The sequence below is a fragment of the Heptranchias perlo genome, chromosome 4 (assembly GCF_035084215.1).
Source record: "Heptranchias perlo isolate sHepPer1 chromosome 4, sHepPer1.hap1, whole genome shotgun sequence".
Taxonomy (NCBI): Eukaryota; Metazoa; Chordata; class Chondrichthyes; order Hexanchiformes; family Hexanchidae; genus Heptranchias; species Heptranchias perlo.
In genome coordinates this window covers 120,929,558-120,948,210 of record NC_090328.1, presented here as the reverse complement: position 1 = coordinate 120,948,210, position 18,653 = coordinate 120,929,558, and the positions used below count along the sequence as shown (strand labels likewise).

Below are 18,653 nucleotides of genomic sequence, written 5' to 3'. Positions count from 1 at the left end.
TAATTTCTCGCAATTTTTTTATTGTAACATTAACGTGCTTTTTCCAGCAAAATAAAAGACTCGCTTTTGAAGCTTTATGCTACGGAGAGGTTAAAAAATGAGACAAAATTATAAGCAAAATGAAATGATTTCCTCCAACTTATCCCTAACTTTGAAAGACTGAACAGGCTGAGGTTCCTTTCTCTAGAAAAGAGAAGACAGAAAGATGACCCAATAGAGGTCTTTAAAATTATGAAAGGGTCTAATAGGGTAGACGTAGAGAAGATGTTTCCACTTGTTGGGGGGGGGGGTCCAAAACCAGAGGTCATAAATATAAGATCGTCACTAATAAATCCAATAAGGAATTCAGGAGAAACTTCTTTACCCAGAGAGTGGTTAGAATGTGGAAGTTGCTACCACAAGGAGTAGTTGAGGCAAATAGCATAGATGCATTTAAGGGGAAGGGAGAAAGGAATAGAAGGATATGCTGATAGGATGAGATGAAGTAAGGTGGGAGGAGGCTCATGTGGAGCATAAACACCAACATAGACCAGTTGGGCCGAATGGCCTGTTTCTGTGCTGTAAATTCAATGTAATTTTATGTAACCTTTTGCTTTGGTCGGATTGGTCGAACCCCTTATGCACTAAGGGGAAAGGGTTAAGAAAAAAGAGAAAGGGGTTAACTTAAATTCCTACAGCATGACCTGTTTTTAAAATTGCTCCCAGTTTTGATTGGACCTATGCTTTTCACTGGTCCCCCGCACAGACAATAGAGGGACGGGTGTTTTAAGTGAATGAACTGCAGAAACTGGAGCTGACGACACTGAATGTGTCAGCCAGTCCTCCTGGTTCCGATCAGTCCTGCGTTGCGTTGGGAGGCTACTTGAGAGATCGGAGAGAGAAGGAAACCACACACACACACACATACACACACGTTGCCTGGGTTTCATTCATTATTCAAAGGAGGCGAAAGGGACACAAGGATCGGAAGCAGGAAGAGTGGAGTAGTCAGTTTCATCCTAACAGGAGCTCTGCAAAAAAAAACCCTACTCGGGTATCAACAAACTTAACTGCAAAGAGCTCATTGCATCGTTTCCTGGTCGCCTCTACTGTACCCCGGACCGCAGGATCTGGGACTAAAGTTGCCTTTCTTGTTGCTGGACCCAGTGAGGTAGGTGTCTGGGGCTGGGATAGGGGCGCCTTTAAAGAACATTTAAGGAGGGTTAACTGCTTCGGAAGAAGGACCAAGGAGGGAGGGCTGGGCATACTATGGGGCTTTACTTAAAAACGAAATTTAAAGTAAAATTCAGCCTGCAGCGTTCCTCCCCCACCCCCACTGCAGTTAGGTATTAGGTTTCTGGTGGAGCGCTACTGCAGCAGACTCGGGCGTTTAGATTTGACGTATCTCCCCAGCGGAGGTGGGTGCAAGGACAAGAAGCCGGAGATGGGCAGGGGCAGCAATGATTCAGTGATCCCAAATGTTCCCAGGTGGACATCTGATGGAACACTGGACAGCATGAAGAGCTGTAAACGTACACACAACTAGTGCTGGGCTCCTGCGCCGGTGTTTCCTCCTTTGATCAGATGGTGAGGTGGGGCAGGGTATCTTGGTATTGTCTGGATCGACTGAAGTGAAATAAAGGGAAGGGGAGTGGGGCGATTACATAAGAACTGTGTTTGATCTAGACGGTGCATCTTTGAGACGGTGTCTGCGATGTATAACGGTTTGCACTCGAATGTGATGCTGGGCTCCCGATGGGAGTTTCATTGTGTGAAGCCTTGGATAAAAGAGGAGAATTAGGATAGCGTCAGCAAAATTGTGATATGTATATATATATATGTGTGTGTGTGTGTGTATATCATAGAATCATATTGCACAAAAAGAGGCCGTTCGGCCCTTCGTGCCTGTGCCAGCTCTTTGAAAGAGCCAGCCAATTAGTCCCACTCCCCTGCTCTTTCCCCATAACCCTGCAATTTTTTTCCTTTTCAAGTATTTATCCAATTCCCTTTTGAAAGTTACTATTGAACCTGCTTCCACCACCCTTTCAGGCAGTGCATTCCAGATCATAGCAACTCGCTGCGTAAAAAAAATTCTCCCCATCTCCTCTCTGTTTCTTTTGCCAATTACCTTAAATCTGTGTCCTCTGGTCACTGACCCTCCTGCCAGTGGAAACAGTTTCTCCCTGTTTACTCTGTCAAAACCCTTCATAATTTTGAACACCTCTATTAAATCTCCCCATAATCTTTGCTCTAAGGAGAACAATATATATGTGCATTAAATATGTATTTGGTGAGTTTCTGTTTTAATGACAGCAATAAGATGCTGAGTTTGTGTGTTGGGAAAATGTACAGTTTGTTGGACTATTGGAGCTGATATACATAGAATCACAGAATGGTTGCAGTGCAGAAGGAGACCATTCTGCCCATCAAGCCCATGCCGGCTCTTTGTAAGAACACTCCAGTTAGTCCCATTCCCCTGTTTTTTCCCCGTAGCCCTGCAAATTTTTTCCCTTCAAGTATTTATCCAATTCCTTTTTGAAAGCCACAATTGAATCTGCTTCCACCACCCTTTCAGGCAGCGCATTCCAGATCATAACTACTCGCTGCGTAAAAAAGTATTTCCTCATGACACCTTTGGTTCTTTTGCCAATCACCTTAAATCTGTGTCCTCTGGTTCTCGACCCTTCCGCCAATGGGAACAGTTTCTCTTTATTTACTTTATTTAAACCCTTCATGATTTTGAACACTTCTATCAAATCTCCTTTCAACCTTCTCTGCTCTAAGGAGAACAACCCCAGCTTCTCCAGTCCATCCACATAATTGAAATCCCTCATTTCTGGATCCATTCTAGTAAATCTTTTCTGCAACCTCTCTAAGGCCTTCACATCCTTCCTAAAGTGCAGTGCCCAGAATTGGACACAATACTCCAGTTGTGGCCCAACCAGTGTTTTCTAAAGATTCAACATAACTTCCGTGCTTTTGTACTCTATGCTTCTATTTATAAAGCCCAGGATCCCATATGCTTTTTGAACTACTTTCTCAACCTGCCCTGACACCGTCAAAGATTTGTGCACACATACCCCCAGATCTCTCTGTTCCTGCACCCCCTTTAGAATTGTAAACATTTAGTTTATATTGCCTCTCCTCATTCTTCCTGCCAAAATGTATCACTTCACACTTCTCTGTGTTAAATTTCATCTGCGATGTGTCTGCCCATTCCACCAGCCTGCCTATGTCCTTTTGAAGTCTATTTCTATCCCCTCACTGTTTACTACACTTCCAAGTTTTGTGTCATTTGCAAATTTTGAAATTGTGCCTTGTACACCCAAGTTCAAGTCATTAATATATATTAAAAAAAAGTGGTCCTAGTACCCACCCCTGGGGAACACCACTATATACCTTCCTTCAGTCCAAAAAACATCTGTTCACCCTGTTTCCTGTCACTTAGCCAATTTTGTATCCATGCTGCCACTGCCCCTTTTATTCCATGGGCTTCAATTTTGCTGACAAGCCTACTATGTAGCACCTTATCAAAAGCCTTTTGAAAGTCCATATACACAACATCAACCGCATTGCCCTTATCAACCCTCTCTGCTACCTCATCAAAAACTCAATCAAGTTAGTTAAACACGATTTGCCTTTAACAAATCCACACTTGTCCAAGTGACTATTAATTTTGTCCAAGATTATCGTTTCTAAAAGTTTTCCCACCACCAAGGTTAAACTTACTGGCCTGTAGTTGCCAGGTTTATCCTTGCACCCTTTTTTGAACAAGGGTGTAATATTTGCAATTCTCCAGTCCTCTGGCACCACCCCCATATCTGAGGAGGATTGGAAGATTATGGCCAGTACCTCCGCAATTTCCCCCTTACTTCCCTCAGCAACCCAGGATGCATCCCATCTGGACCGGGTGATTTATCTACTTTAAGTTCATCCAGCCTTTCTAATACCTCTTCTTCGTCAATTTTTAGTCCATCCAGTATCTCAAGTACCTCCTCTGTTACTGTAACTTTGGCAGCATCTTCTTCCTTGGTAAAGACAGATGCAAAGTATTCATTTAGTACCTCAGCCATGTGTAGATCTCCTTTTTAGTCCATAATCAGCCCCACCCCTCCTCTTGCTACCCGTTGTCTATTTATGTGCCTCTAGAAGACTTTTGAATTCCTTTTTATGGTTAGCCATCAGTCTATTCTCATACTCTTTTTTTGCCCCTCTTATTTCCTTTTTCACTTCTCCTCTGCACTTTCTATATTCAGTCTGGTTCTCACTTGTATTATCAACCTGACATCTGTCATAAACCCCCTTTTTCTGCTTCAACTTACCCTCTATCTTTTTCGTCATCCAGGGAGCTCTGGCTTTAGTGCCCTACCTTTCCCCCTCGTGGGAATGTACCTAGACTGTACCTGAACTATCTCCTCTTTAATTTCGATTATAGTTCTGCCTGCCAATCTTTGATTCCAGTTTACCGGGCCAGATCCATTCTCAATCCATTGAAATTGGCCCTCCTCCACTTAAGTATTTTTACTCTAGATTGCTCCTTGTCCTTTTCCATAGCTATTCTAAACCTTATGTTACTATGATCACTGTTCCTTAAATGTTCCCCCACTGACACTTGCTCCACTTGACCCACTTCATTCCCCAGAACCAGATCCAGCAATGCCTCCTTCCTCGTTGGGCCAGAAACATACTGATCAAGAAAGTTCTCCTGAACACACTTCAGTAATTCCTCCCCCTCTTTGCCCTTTACATTATTACTATCCCAGTCTATATTAGGATAGTTGATGTCCCCCATTATCACTACTCTATAGTTCTTGCACCTTTCTGTGACTTCCCTGCAAATTTGCTCCCCTAAATCCTTCCCACTAGTTGGTAGCCTATAGAATACACACAGTGGTGTAATGGCACCTCTATTTTTTCTTAAATCTAAACAAATGGATTCTGTCCTTGACCCCTCCAGGACATCCTCTCTCTGAGATACAAACCTTAAAATCAGAGCTTTGTCTATTAAAGTTGACGCCTCTTCCTACGAAAGTGAGACAGATACTGGTAGCTTTGCAATCAGTAGTGGAGCATTGGCTCAATGATGTCATCACATCACATGTCATCTAAGCACCAAAGAGATAATATTTTTTTCTAACAGTTCTCAAAATGTTAAAGTGACTGAAAACATTGCCATGATAGTTCATGCTGCAACAGATATCATTTCTGCTATAACTTGAATAGGAACATAGGAACAGGAGGAGGCCATTCAGCCTCTCGAGCCTGTTCTGCCATTCAGTTAGATCATGAATGATCTGTATCTTAACTCCATCTACCCGCCTTGGTTCCGTAACCCTTAATACCCTTTGCGTAACAAAATCAGTCAATCTCAGTATTGAGAAGCTTCAACAGCTTTTTTGGGAGAGAGAGTTCCAATCTGGGTGTTGTGGAGACGGTTTTGCAAAGCAGGCTATTCTTGGAGCCTGAATCCTCCCTGAATGGGGAATAATTCCCCTTCAACAACAACTTACAACAACATAGTGAAACATCCCAAGGTGTTTCACAGGAGCGTTATCAAACAAAATTTGATATCGAGCTGCATAAGGAGATATTAGGACAGGTGACCAAAAGCTTGGTCAAAGAGGTAGATTTTAAGGAGAAGAGAGAGAGGCACAGAAGTTTAGGGGGGGAATTCCAGAACTTGGGGCCTAGACAGCTAATGGCATGGCCACCAATGGTGGGGTGAAGGAGGCCAGAATTGGGAGAGTGCAGAGTTGTCGGAGGGTTATAGGGCTGGAGGAGGTTGCACAGGTAGGGAGGGGTGAGGCCGTGGAGGGATTTGAACACATGGATGAGAATTTTAAATTTGAGGCGTTGCTGGACCGGGAGCCAATGTAGGTCAGCAAGCACGGGGTGATGTCACTATTCTGGAGAGTTTCCTGGCAGCTGAGTACCAAAACAGCTAGGAATAGTCCACAATGAAAACTGTACAGCATTTTTGACTTGCACTGCAAACTACTGGAATGTTTTGGCTTTGTAAGGGTAGCATCATCTGCGATGGCATTACATCATGGATCATGTTATCTCACGCACTTCAATTTATGAACCTAGAGGAATGAATTTCAGGACCTTTTACTTGCGGAACACTTGATAGTACCCCTTAAAATTGAAATTACGTAGAATTTTACAGCACAGAAACAGGCCATTTGGCCCAACTGGCCGGTGTTTATGCTCCACACAACCCTCCTCCCACCCTATTTCATCTCACCCTATCAGCATATCCTCCTATTCCTTTCTCCCTCATGTACTTACTTAGCTTCCCCTTTAATGCATCTTTACTATTCGCCTCAACCACTCCATGCGGCAGCGAGTTCCACATTCTAGTCACTCTCTGTGTAAAGAAGTTTCTCTTGAATTCCTCACTGGATTTATTAGTGACTACTTTATATTTATGGCCCCTAGTTTTGGACTGCCCCACAAGCGGAAACATCTTGTCTACATACACACTATCAAACCCGCTTCATAATTTTAAAGACCTCTGTTAGGTCACCCCTCAGCCTTCTCTTTTCTCTTCAGCCTTTCCTGATAGTTAGAACCTTTCAGTTCTGGTATCATCCTTGTAAACCTTTTTTGCACCTTCTCCAGTGCCTCTATACCCTTTTTGTAATATGGAGACCAGAACTGTGCACATTATATGAAATATATGAAGTAGACTCTGCTCCTCTCAGCACTGCTGGTACGAGCTATCCAGGAATCCTGAGTAAAATACGTTGAAACCATAACAATACTTCACCCTCACTTTAAAAGAGAACTGCAACCATGGGCCCTGAATTTCCTCACTATCTTCAGCACTCACGCCATTATTGCGCTAGAAAGATCAAGGAAATTTGCTTTAAAGCACACTTGGACACATTTACGCCGTCATTGCGCTAAATGCAAGTTTCCTCGATTGTTTTAGCGGTGCAAAACATACCCCAGCAGGGCTTATTTGCATAGCTGCACTGTTCAAGTACACGGAAATTTCCTGGCTTTACGCTGCTCCCACACTTGGTGTAAGTTACACCCCCCAAAAAAATGGTCCAACAGCCTCCCCCCCCCAATCACTCCAGACCAGTGTAAGTGAGGAGTTGGTGAGCTGAAGAGAGCACCAACCTCACTTACTGATGACAGGCTTCTGAGGAACTTTTATTAACCCCTTCCTTCACATTTCTAATCACTGACAACTGCACTTCATTTCACCATAGTGATTTCCTCTATTCCCAGACAAAAAAATGTTGGGGCCCACCACCCTCCCCCTACTTCCCCCACCCCCAAACCCACACTCAGGTGGACATCGAGCAAGGGATGGCTTTTCCCCATGGATATACCCGCTCTATGCCATCGTAATGGAGGAAGAGCTGCAGTAGCAGCGTGTCTAAGCCAGGTGAATCAGGCAACATGGCTGAGGACAGCAGCCCAGGTAGGGCCCTCCCCCCAACGCGTGTACAGGCCGCACCAGTCCTGCGAGGACCTCTCCCAAGGAGCTGAGCATCCAACAGCCCTCCACGGAGGACATTGGGGCATCTCCGCCAGCTTCATCTCCGCCGGCTATCTCCGTGGCAACTAAAGTGCCAGCGGCCTCAGCTCGTATGGCACCGCAGGGCATCTGTGCCTCTTTAGCCAGGGAGCTGTCAGAGCACATATCGTGTAGGTGACCAAGATGCCCTCTTTCACAGAGCAGTCAACTTCCTCCCCTTAGGCGTTAACACCCCCCCAACCAGGTAGAAGTGGCACAGAGCCAGGGACTGCAGGATAGCTGGATTCCCCAGGGTGCCACGATGGCACGCACATGACAGAGAAGGTGCCAACCGAGCAGTCACTGACGTGTGCGAGTAGGAAGGTGTTCTTCCATTCTGCAAATGTCCAGCTCATCGACCAAGCAAACCAGGCCACGTCCTCGCTCGCTGCTGCAAGGAGCACCAAAGGAGAGATTCTGCCGGATGTCTTCAATGACTGATCGACTACAGCGGCAGCACTTCAGCCTCAGCTTCTTCTACCCACCCTACCAGGTGACTCCATAGCGGACTTCCTTGGCTCAAAAGGACTTTGCCATGAACCATCAAATGGGTGTAGAAATCCACACTAAATGAGTACTCCCTTTCCTGAAAGACTGTCAGGACTATAAGTAACAAACCACAAGATAACTGCATGGTGTTATTTCAAACAAAACATTTCTTTTACTTGCGGAAGAACAATTTATTTGCGTCCAATAATGGTGCAACTAACTGAGGAAATTCAGGGCCTTTTTTTTTGGATCGTCCAGGCACCTTCCCTCCCCCCGACAAGTGTTTCTCCAATTCACTTCACTCCACCATTGGCGGCCGTACCGTCAGCTGCCTAGGCCCTAAGCTCTGGAATTCCCTCCCTAAACCTCTCCGCCTCTCTACCTCTCTCCTCCTTTAAGATGCTCCTCAAAACCTACCTCTTTAACCAAGCTTTTGGTCACCTGTCCTAATATCTCCTTATGTGGCTCAGTGTCAAATTATTTCTGATAACGCTCCTATGAAGTGCTTTGGGACGTTTCACTACGTGATATAAATGCAAGTTGTTGTTGCTAACAGTTCACACATACAAAGGGCTGCTACTGGCCTTTTGCAAAGCTGTATTTAAATGAGTCTTGTGCCTCTCTTGCGGGATATAGAATTACAGGCTGAAAATGGGTAGCTGATTCTAATGAGAATTGATTTTTTTGTCAAGTTGCCCTGTAATGAAATGTACAGTTTCTATGCAAAATGTAGAACTAGGCAAATATGGCGATGTAAAACATTGGAATCAGAATTAACCAGACGATTATTTATGTGTGCTAACAACAATAACTTGCATTTATATAGCACCTTTAACGTAGTGATTCTCATCCTCATGTTTAAACCCCTCCATGGCCTTGCCCCTCTGTATCTCAGTAACCTTCTCCAGCCCTACAACCCCCAAGAACTCTCCATTCCTCCAAATCTGCCCTCTTGTGCATTTCTCCTCCCTTCACTATTGGCGGTTGTGCCTTCAGCTGTCTAGGCCCTACGTTCTTGAATTCCCTGCCTAAACCTCCCCACCTCGCTCTCCTTTAAGGCCCACCTTAAAAACCACCTCTTTGACCAAGATTTTAGTCACTCCTCCTAATATCTTCCTCTTTGGCTCAACATCCATTTTTTGTCATCTCAGGAAGGATATATTGGCCTTCGAGGGGGTGCAGTGCAGATTCACCAGAATGATACTGGGGCTAAAAGGTTTAAATTATGAGGACAGGTTGCATCGACTAGGTTTGTATTCCCTTGAATATAAAAGATTAAGTGGTGATCTAGTTGAGGTGTTTAAGATGATTAAAGGATTTGATAGGGTAGATAGAGAGAAACTATTTCCTCTGGTGGGAGAGTCCAGAACAAGGGGGCATAACCTTAAAATTAGAAGTGGGTCATTGAGGGGTGATGTCAGGAAGCACTTCTTCACACACAGGGTAGTGGAAATCTGGAACTCTCTCTCCCAAAAAGCTGTTGAGGCTGAGGGACAATTAAAAATTTCAAAACTGAGATTGATAGATTTTTGTTAGGCAAAGGTATTAAGGGTTACGGAACCAAGGCGGGGAGAGGGAGTTAAGATACAGATCAGCCATGATCTAATTGAATAGTGGAACAGGCTCGAGGGATTGAATGGCCTCCTCCTGTTCCTATGTCTGATTATGCTTCCGTGACATTTTACCACATTAAAGGCACTATGTAAATGCAAGTGTTTGCTGCTGTTCCGCTGATCTCCAGTTGAAGTTATGGCAGGAGATCGGTAGAAGCCAGCTTGAATTCAGGACACTTCTACTTTAGATCATGTTGTAACATACTTCAGTAGCAGAAGAAGGAATGAATAGAAGGGCCGTGTAATTGTGATTCGGCATGAGCTGTGAATAATGTAGGTTCTCCTATTTTAATATGATACTTTAGCTTTTGTATGTAATAGGGTTTATTGAGAAGGGAACTACACCAAGAGTAATGGTATTAAAAAGCCCAGAACAGCTGAAGGAGTTTGTGTTTCATGTATGCTGTAATACAAGATAGGAGTAGAACAATAAATACAGAAGAACGTTCAACTGTCACAAGCTCATTTATTATTGTTTCTGTTAATTGCCTCTTCTCAAACATGCATGTCACTCCTAGTCTGTGATAAGTGATAGGGGTCACTCACCACTCCCCCTCCCACCTCCCTCCTTTGCCTCTGTAAAGGCCAGCCTTCTGTAAAAAAAAATGTTTATGTAAATTACACCTTCCACTATTTGGCTTTTACTTGAGTGATATGCATTGGGAATTTTCTTGGAGATGTTACCTCGGTCGGCCTTCTTAACTCTAAGGGCACGCTAGATAAGTACATGTCGGAGAAAGGAATAGAAGGTTATGCTGATAGGGTGAGATGACGTAAGGTGGGAGGAGACTCGTGTGGAGCATAAACACCGGCATAGACCCGTTGGGCCGAATGGCCTGTTTCTGTGCTGTACGTTCGATGTAACTTTGGAAAACCCCATTTATGGCCAGGATTGGTGTTTCTGCTGATCTTCTGCTGAAGTCACGGCAGCCAATTGGGAGAAGGCCTGAGGAAATTTCTAGGGTTGCTTTAATCCTCAAATTGAGAGGAGTATTTGTAGCGATCAATTAATAAATCATTTCACGCATCCATCAATTCAGAAAACAGTTCATTTGCAAAGTCAATAATTATTATTTATTTTACATGGAGGGCAATCTGTAAACCAGGAAGGAATTGAAATCTTTAGCACAATTGAATAAAAAATAATAGACAAAGGAGAAGGGGGGGAAAAGCCACTCTGATGCCTGTGTGGACAAATGCATGGTGTCTCTGAAGCATGTCGATTCCATCTTCAGTCAATTTTGCGTGCTTATCTCCAGGATAGCCTCTACAATTGGTCACAAGGTCCCAGGTGAGGAAAGAGGACAGTATGTTAAGGTGCCCTCTACTTGTGTGTGTGTGCGTGCGTGTGTGCATCAGGGGAAAACAGGATTAAGGTTGACTGTGATGACCCCACAGTCAAATATCCTGCTGGCACTATGGGCCAACATACGAAGACTGCCCCCTTTGGACAAGGTGCAAGAGGGCTGCCAACACCCATGTAGCCATGAGTCGCTGCTCAAGCTGAGGAGAAAATTAGTCAATAATTTTATTCATATTTGATTTGATTTCTTGCTGGTAGTTTTTACAATTTAAGAAATGTCAGCCACGGCTAAGTGTGGGTAACACTCTTGCCTCGGAATCAGAAGATCGTGGGTTCAAGTCCCACTCCAGAAAATCAACCCAACACTCCCAGTGCAGTACTGAGGGAGTGCTGCGCTGTCAGAGGTACCGTCTTTCGGATGAGTCATTGAACCAAGGCACCGCCTGCCCTCTCAGGTGGATGTGAAAAATCCCATGGCACTATTTCGAAGAAGAGCAGGGGAGTTCTTCCCGGTGTCCTGGCCAATATTTGTCCCTCAACACCATCTTTTTGGTTATTTGGTCATTATCACATTGCTGTTTGTGCGACCTTGCTGTGCAAATTGTCTGCCACGTTTCCTTACATTACAATGGTGACCACACTTCAAAAGTACTTCACTGGCTGTAAAGCGCTTTGGGACATCTGAGGTCGTGAGAGTGCTATATAAATGCAAGTCCTTCTTTTCTTTCTTTAAATAGAAGCATCGGGAAATTTATAGAAAGACAGCAGCTTTCTGTCCTTATTTGTGTGTTAGTATTGACTTGCCGCCCTCACAGGTCATGTAAATAGATCTTAACTTGCTCTAAGGACCCCTCTGGAGGCGGAAATCCATAATTAGTGTTTAGTTATTGTGGGTGATGCCTTACTTGGTATTTGAAGTCAGTTTTGTCTCATTGACCTGGGGGTCCCTGAGGCTTGGTTGCTTCTGGCAAATCACTGGTTAGGCCTCAGCTGGAGTATTGTGTCCAAATCTGGGCACCGCACTTCAGGAAGGATGTCAAAGCCTTGGAGACGGTGCAGAGGAGATTTACTAAAATGATCTCAGGGATGAGGGATTTCAGTTATGTGGAGAGACTGGAGAAGCTGGGAATGTTCTTAGAGCAGAGAAGATTAAGGAGAGATTTAATCAAAGTATTCACAATTTTGAAGGGTTTGATAGAGTAAATAAGGAGAAACTGTTTCCACTAGCAGGAGGGACAGTAACCAGAGAACACAAAGTTATGGTAATTGGCAAAATAACCAGAGGGGAGTGATGAGGAGAAGTTTTTTTACGCAGCGAGTTGTCTGGAATGCACCATCTGAAAGGGTGGTGGAAGTAAATTCAATAGTAACTTTCAAAAGGGAATTGGATAAATACTTAAAAAGGAAAAATTCCCAGGGCTATGGGGAAAGAGCATGGGAGTGGGACTAATTGGATAGCTCTTTCAAAGAGCCGGCATGGGCACAATGGGCCGAATAGCCTCCTTCTGTGCTGTGTGATTCAATGCGATTTCTTCAGTGTAGTTTCAAACTGAAATGTGAATCGCAAGAAAAATGCAGTAACCTAGTTCCTGGGTACGTAGGGTGATGATGTAAAACGGGCTATATCAAATTATACACCCATTATACGCCTATTATACGCCCATTATACGCCTATTATACGCCCATTATACGCCTATTATACGCCCATTATACGCCTATTAGACACCCATTATACATCTATTATACGCCTATTAGACACCCATTATACGCCTATTATACGCCTATTATATACCTATTATACACCCATTATACGCCTATTAGACACCCATTATACACCCATTATACGCCCATTATACACCCATTATACGCCCATTATACGCCTATTATACACCCATTATACGCCCATTATACGCCTATTATACATCCATTATACGCCCATTATACGCCTATTATACATCCATTATACGCCCATTATACGCCTATTATATACCTATTATACACCCATTATACGCCCATTATACGCCTATTATATACCCATTATACATCCATTATACGCCTATTATACATCCTTATACATCTATTATACGCCCATTTTACACCCATTATACGCCTATTATATGCCCATTATATGCCTGTTATACACCTATTATACATCTATGATACACCTATTACATGTCCATTATACACCCATTATGCACCTATTATACGCCCATTATACACCTGTTATACACCCATTATACACCCATAATACATCCATTATACATCCAATATACACCAATTATGCACCTATTATATGCCCATTATCCAACTGCCCGATTTACTTTTCCATTGAAGTCATAGGAAGAGAAAATCGGGCAGGTGTATAACAGGCGGCTAATTCGATACCACCCGTTTTTACACTATCAGCCAAAATTAAAATGACCCCCATAGTGTTTACTTTATTTGAAACAGTGTGCCTCAAATAAGGAGTCCCAACCTTCAAACATATGCACCTTAACGGTTTTCCGTAGCACAAGATAATTGCATGTGTTGTATATTGAGCAGTGCAAGAGGCTGCTGTTGGAGGCAACGGTAATGACATCAGACGTCTCACAAAACTGGCCCTTCCAAGCTGCTGTGGGCACAGAAACTTGGAGGTATTGTGTCGTGGTGTCAAAGGGACAAGCCCAAAGCCTTCCTGTCCAATATTGCATGTTCCAACAAACTCTGCTCTCAGCAGATGCCAATTAATACTACCATAAAACCTGAAAAGCTGAAAATTCACAGTTCTAATGAAAGGTCCTGTCTAAATCATTGAGCCTACCTTCTCTTTTAGATATGGACTGGCTTCCTGTGCATTGCTGGCATTTTCTGTTTTGGTTTCAGATTTCCACAACATTTTTTTTTACATTAATTCTCGGGATGTGGGCGTCACTAGCAAGGCCGGCATTGCCCATCCCTACTCACCCTTGAGAAGGTGGTGGTGGGCCGCCTTCTTGAACCGCTGCAGTCCGTGTGGTGAAGATGTGAGTTCCTACAGTGCTGTTAAGTAGGGAGCTCATAAATGCCTTTGTTTCCTCCAGACTCGACTATTCCAGTGTTCTCCTGACCGGCCGCCCACCTTACACTCTCCATAAACTTAAGCTCATCCAAAACTCTGCTGCCTGTATCCCAACTTGCACCAAGTCCCATTGACCCATCAACCCTGTGCTCACTGACCTACATTGGCTCCCGGCCCAATAACGCCTCGATTTTAAAATTCTCATCTTTGTTTTCTCATCCCTCCATGTCCTCGCCCCTCCCTATCTCTGTAACCTCCTCCAGCCCTACGAGATCTCAGCGCTCTTCCAATTCAGGCCTGTTGTACATCCCCGATTTTAATCACTCCACCATTGGCGGCCATGCCTTCAGCTGCTTAAGCCCTGAGCTCTGGAATTCCCTCCCTAAACCACTCCTCCTCGCTACCTCTCTCTACTCCTTTAAGACACTCCTTAAAAGCTACCTCTTTGACTGAGCCTTTGATCACCTGTTCTAATATCTCTTTATGTGGATCGGTGTCAAATTTTGTTTGATCATCGCTCCTGTGAAGCGCCTTGGGACGTTTTACTACGTTAAAGGCGCTATATAAATGCAACTTGTTGTTATTGGTGAAGGTGCTCCCACAGTGCTGTTAGGTAGGCAGCTCCAGGAATTTGATCCAGCAGCGATGAGGGAACTGCCGATATATGTCCAAGTCGGGATGGTGTGTGACTTGGAGGGGAACTTGGAGGTGATGGTGCTTCCATGCGCCAGCTGCCATCGTCCTTCTGGGTGATGGAGGTCGTGGGTTTGGGAGGTGTCTTTTTGGCTCTGGTATATGTTTGCCTACATAACAACACAGCAACTGGACAATGTCATTTATTCTGGAATGTTTATGAGAAGCCACTCAACGCTATATGAATGCAAGCTCCTCTTTTCGTGTGATGAGCTCTGGACCCATAGAACCGAATGAGGAACAGAGGAACAGGAATAGGCCACTCAGCCCCTCTAGCCTGTTCCGCCATTCCGCTGAATTCTAGACAATGCTGCTTAAAGAGAGTCCACGGGCAGTGGAATCCGTGTGCGAAGCTTTGCTGCTGTTGCTGTGTGCAAAAAATTTTGGATTGCTACAGGATGTCAGGGTGCAGCTATGATAGGTCCCTGGGTCCCTGGGTTCTTGGCATAAACATAAGAGGATCAAAACACAAGGGCTGTGTGAGCTGCTTCCTAACATCCTGCAGCAACCCAAAACATAATTAATGAGTATATGTTATTTAGTTTTCCAAATATTCACAAAAGAACTGCTCCTTTTATTCAGTGTTGGCTCTTCACAACGAAGAGGGCTGTTATAATGGGGCTGCTAACCCAATGGATGGGGAAGGAGAGGTTTATAAAAAAAGACTTGCACTTCTATAGCACCTTTCATGATGTCCCAAAGCGCTTTACAGCCATTGAAGTACTTTTGAAGTGTAGTCACTGTTGTAATGTAGGAAATGTTGCAGCCTATTTGCACACAGCAAGGTCCCACAAATAGCAATGAGATAATGACCAGATAATCTGTTTTAGTGATGTTGGTTGAGGGATAAATATTGGCCAGGACACCAGGGAGAATTCCTCTGCTCTTCTTCAAAATAGTGTCATGGGATCTTTCACTGAGGGGGCAGATGGGGCCTCGGTTTAACATCTTATCCAGAAGACGGCACCTACCGACAGTGCAGCACTCCCTCAGTACTGCACTGGAGTATCAGCCTGGATTTTGTGCTGAAGTCTCTGGAGTGGGAATTGAACCCACAACATTTTGATTCAGAGGTGAGAGTGCTACCACTGAGCCACAATTGAAAAATCTTCTCTAGAGAAAACATTTGCATTGGGGGTGGAGTTGTGAGTTAGCCCACATAATGGGCAAAGCCAATGGTTTCGCTGATAGACTGGGAGCAGCTCCGAGGAATTTCCCGGCCTGTGTAACATATATATGGAGCAAGTGAACATCATCACTGCACCAATTTGTTCTTCAGTTCGATTCCATGAATCCCCAGTTAGTCCTGAGAGCTGGAGAGTTTGAATGGACTGGATCAAACCACACTGGTATTGTTTACCTTTCTACCTGCTGTACTGACATTCTTCATTGTTACATTCATTGTCTGGAATTATTCACCTTTATACCGATTGTACTCCCAGTAATCCAGACAGAATCATGAATCTCTCTCTCACACATTCTCACTCTCACTCTATCTGCCTATCTCACTATCTATCTCTCTATCTCTCTATATACCTATCTTTATCTCTCTATATCTATCTGTCTCTATATCTATCTCTCTCCATATCTCTCTCTCTCCATCTCTCTCTCTCTCTATATATATGTATATATAAATTATTAAATTCCCATCTGTCAGCCTAGCAGCAACGATGGGGTCGGATTAATTCACTCCGTTGTTGTTGGTTCTGAACTAGCACGGCCACTTCAGTCATCTATACCTTTCAGTGACAAGTCACTCTTGACATTGTCTATCCAGTGCTTCCATGGTCTTCTTCAGCTTCTTGTTCCATGTACCTCTGTGTGCAGGGCCATGAAAGGTATTCGAGCCGTTTCCATTCTTGAAATGTGCCCAATCCATCGCAGTGGTCTTTCTTGGATCTTGTGTATAAACATTGTTTCTTATCCAAGCCATGTCCTCATTATACCATTCTTGTTTCTTTTCATCCTGGCTACTCCCAGTATTCCCCTCACCCAACTCATCTCTGCCGTTAGTATCTTTTGCTCATGTTTTAATACTCAAATCCGTATAATAATATTATGAAGCGACTATGAAAATCCTTTCCTAAACTTGACCCAATCTTCACATCTGCAGCAATATAAGGTTTGAAGATATTGTTACTCTAAAATTGAGAAATTAAGATAAAACATGCCCTTAATAAGTAACATTGGGGATCCCCTGATAGTTTGGTGGACAAATGCATATTGTGTGTGACACGGACCACAAGTGTTCTGATTCCTGGTCTGTGCTGAGTTAGCTGCTCTTACCCAGGGCAGCGGTGAGGAGCAGTACAACTGACTACAGTGTTCCTAGGTTAGGAGATGAGAAAGAAGCCAGCACTGCCTATTCCTGATTGCTATCCAGTGACCCCCCCCCCACCCCCCCCCCCCACTGGAGAGGGTTGTCAGATGAGCACAGGATTGGGCTCAGTTGCAATGCCCCCCCACCCCCGACTGTAGAAAAGCCCGCTGACAAGGTACTGGAGAGTTGCCAGTGACTATGGAACGGTACGCAGTGTGAATCAGCACCTTTGGGGGGAGTGGGGGGTGGTGAGGGATAAAACGTGAAGTGTTGTTTGTTTGCAGCATATTTCACAGAAAATATTTTAGTTTTTAGCTGATTCTGCCCTTTGCAGTGTCATTCAAGGTGACCCCATTACTGATTCAATTTAGCCATCGCTGCATTCAGACCAGCCAATTCCAGTCAGCAAATTAACTACAAATACAAATACATTCTTACAACAGCCGCTGGAATCTGATAGAAATCTGTGTTTGGCTGATTACCATTCCACTCGTGATGTGAGGGTTATTGTCAGCCGTGGCTCAGTGGGTAGCACTTTCATCACTGAGTCAGAAGGTTGTGGGTTCAAGCCCCACTCCAGAGACTTGAGTACAAAATCTAGGCTGAAGCTCCAGTGCATTACTGAGGGAGTTATGCTGCTGTACCTTCACAGTGTGTGTTGGTCTTCTAATTTAATATTTAGCCAGGGCAACCGTAACTGTAAGCCCCGAGATCCCTGTCGGCCCTCTCAGGTAGACGTAAAAGATGCCATGGCACTATTTTGAAGAAGAGCAGGGGAGTTCTCTCCAGCATGCTGACCAATATTTATCCCTCAACCAACATCACTAAAACAGATGATCTGGTCATGATCACATTGCTGTTCGTGGGAGCTTGCTGTGCACAAATTGGCTGCCGCGTCTCCTACATTACAACAATGACTACACTTCAAAAGTACTTCATTGGCTGTAAAGCGCTTTCTTTTTTATGGATCGTCCCCAGATCGTGGTGAAAATTCAGTGGCTAGAATTAATGAGGGTAATTTTAACCTAACCCACCCCTCTGGAAACAGATTGTATCGGGTACAATGCTGGTTCTACACCCCGTCCAATTTTACTCTCTATTGAAGTCAACGGAGATTATATTGGTCAGGGTGTAAAACCGGCGATCCACCCGATCCTGTGGGATTTCCGCTCGACGAGTTCGGTTAAAATTACCCCCAAAGCTTTGAATCCTGATTTTTAAGCAGATTGTCTGTTTGTTCTCATAATACATAAAACCACAGAGGGCCAGGCTACCATGTTTGCTGAGTCGATTCACACGCCCACAACATATTAAAATGTGCAGACAAACTTGGCAGATAACTGAAGGCTCCTAATCACTTCTTTGCCTGACCTGCATTTTGTTGATTTATTTAATGAGTACTTCTTTGTTGGTTAAAGTGATGTATGTCAGTACTGGGGAATGGAAAATTCTTCTACATTTTGCACAGTGAGTCAGTATCAAAAGCTCTCAGATTAGGCATAGTAGGTGCTGCATGCAGGGTAAATATCCCACTGCTGAACCCAATAATGGGGAAAGATTTCCTCTGCACTATGTGTAGAGCTCGTTTATAAAGAACACGTTTCCTATTTCACCACAATTAGTGCGAAGACGAAACCTTCCCCCATGTGCCTGATTCCGACCCCAAATCCTGCCATCACCAA

At 44.1% G+C, this 18,653-nt stretch overlaps 1 protein-coding gene across 1 annotated transcript in view; it reads left to right on the top strand.

The window, feature by feature from the left end:
- Nucleotides 1-822: 822 nt before the first annotated feature.
- LOC137321262 (A-kinase anchor protein 2) overlaps nt 823-18,653 on the top strand; it is a 152,106-nt gene continuing 134,275 nt past the window's right edge. The window contains exon 1 of the mRNA XM_067983608.1: nt 823-1,150. The gene's annotated coding sequence lies outside the window, so the exon portion shown is untranslated. The remainder of the gene's footprint in view (nt 1,151-18,653) is intronic.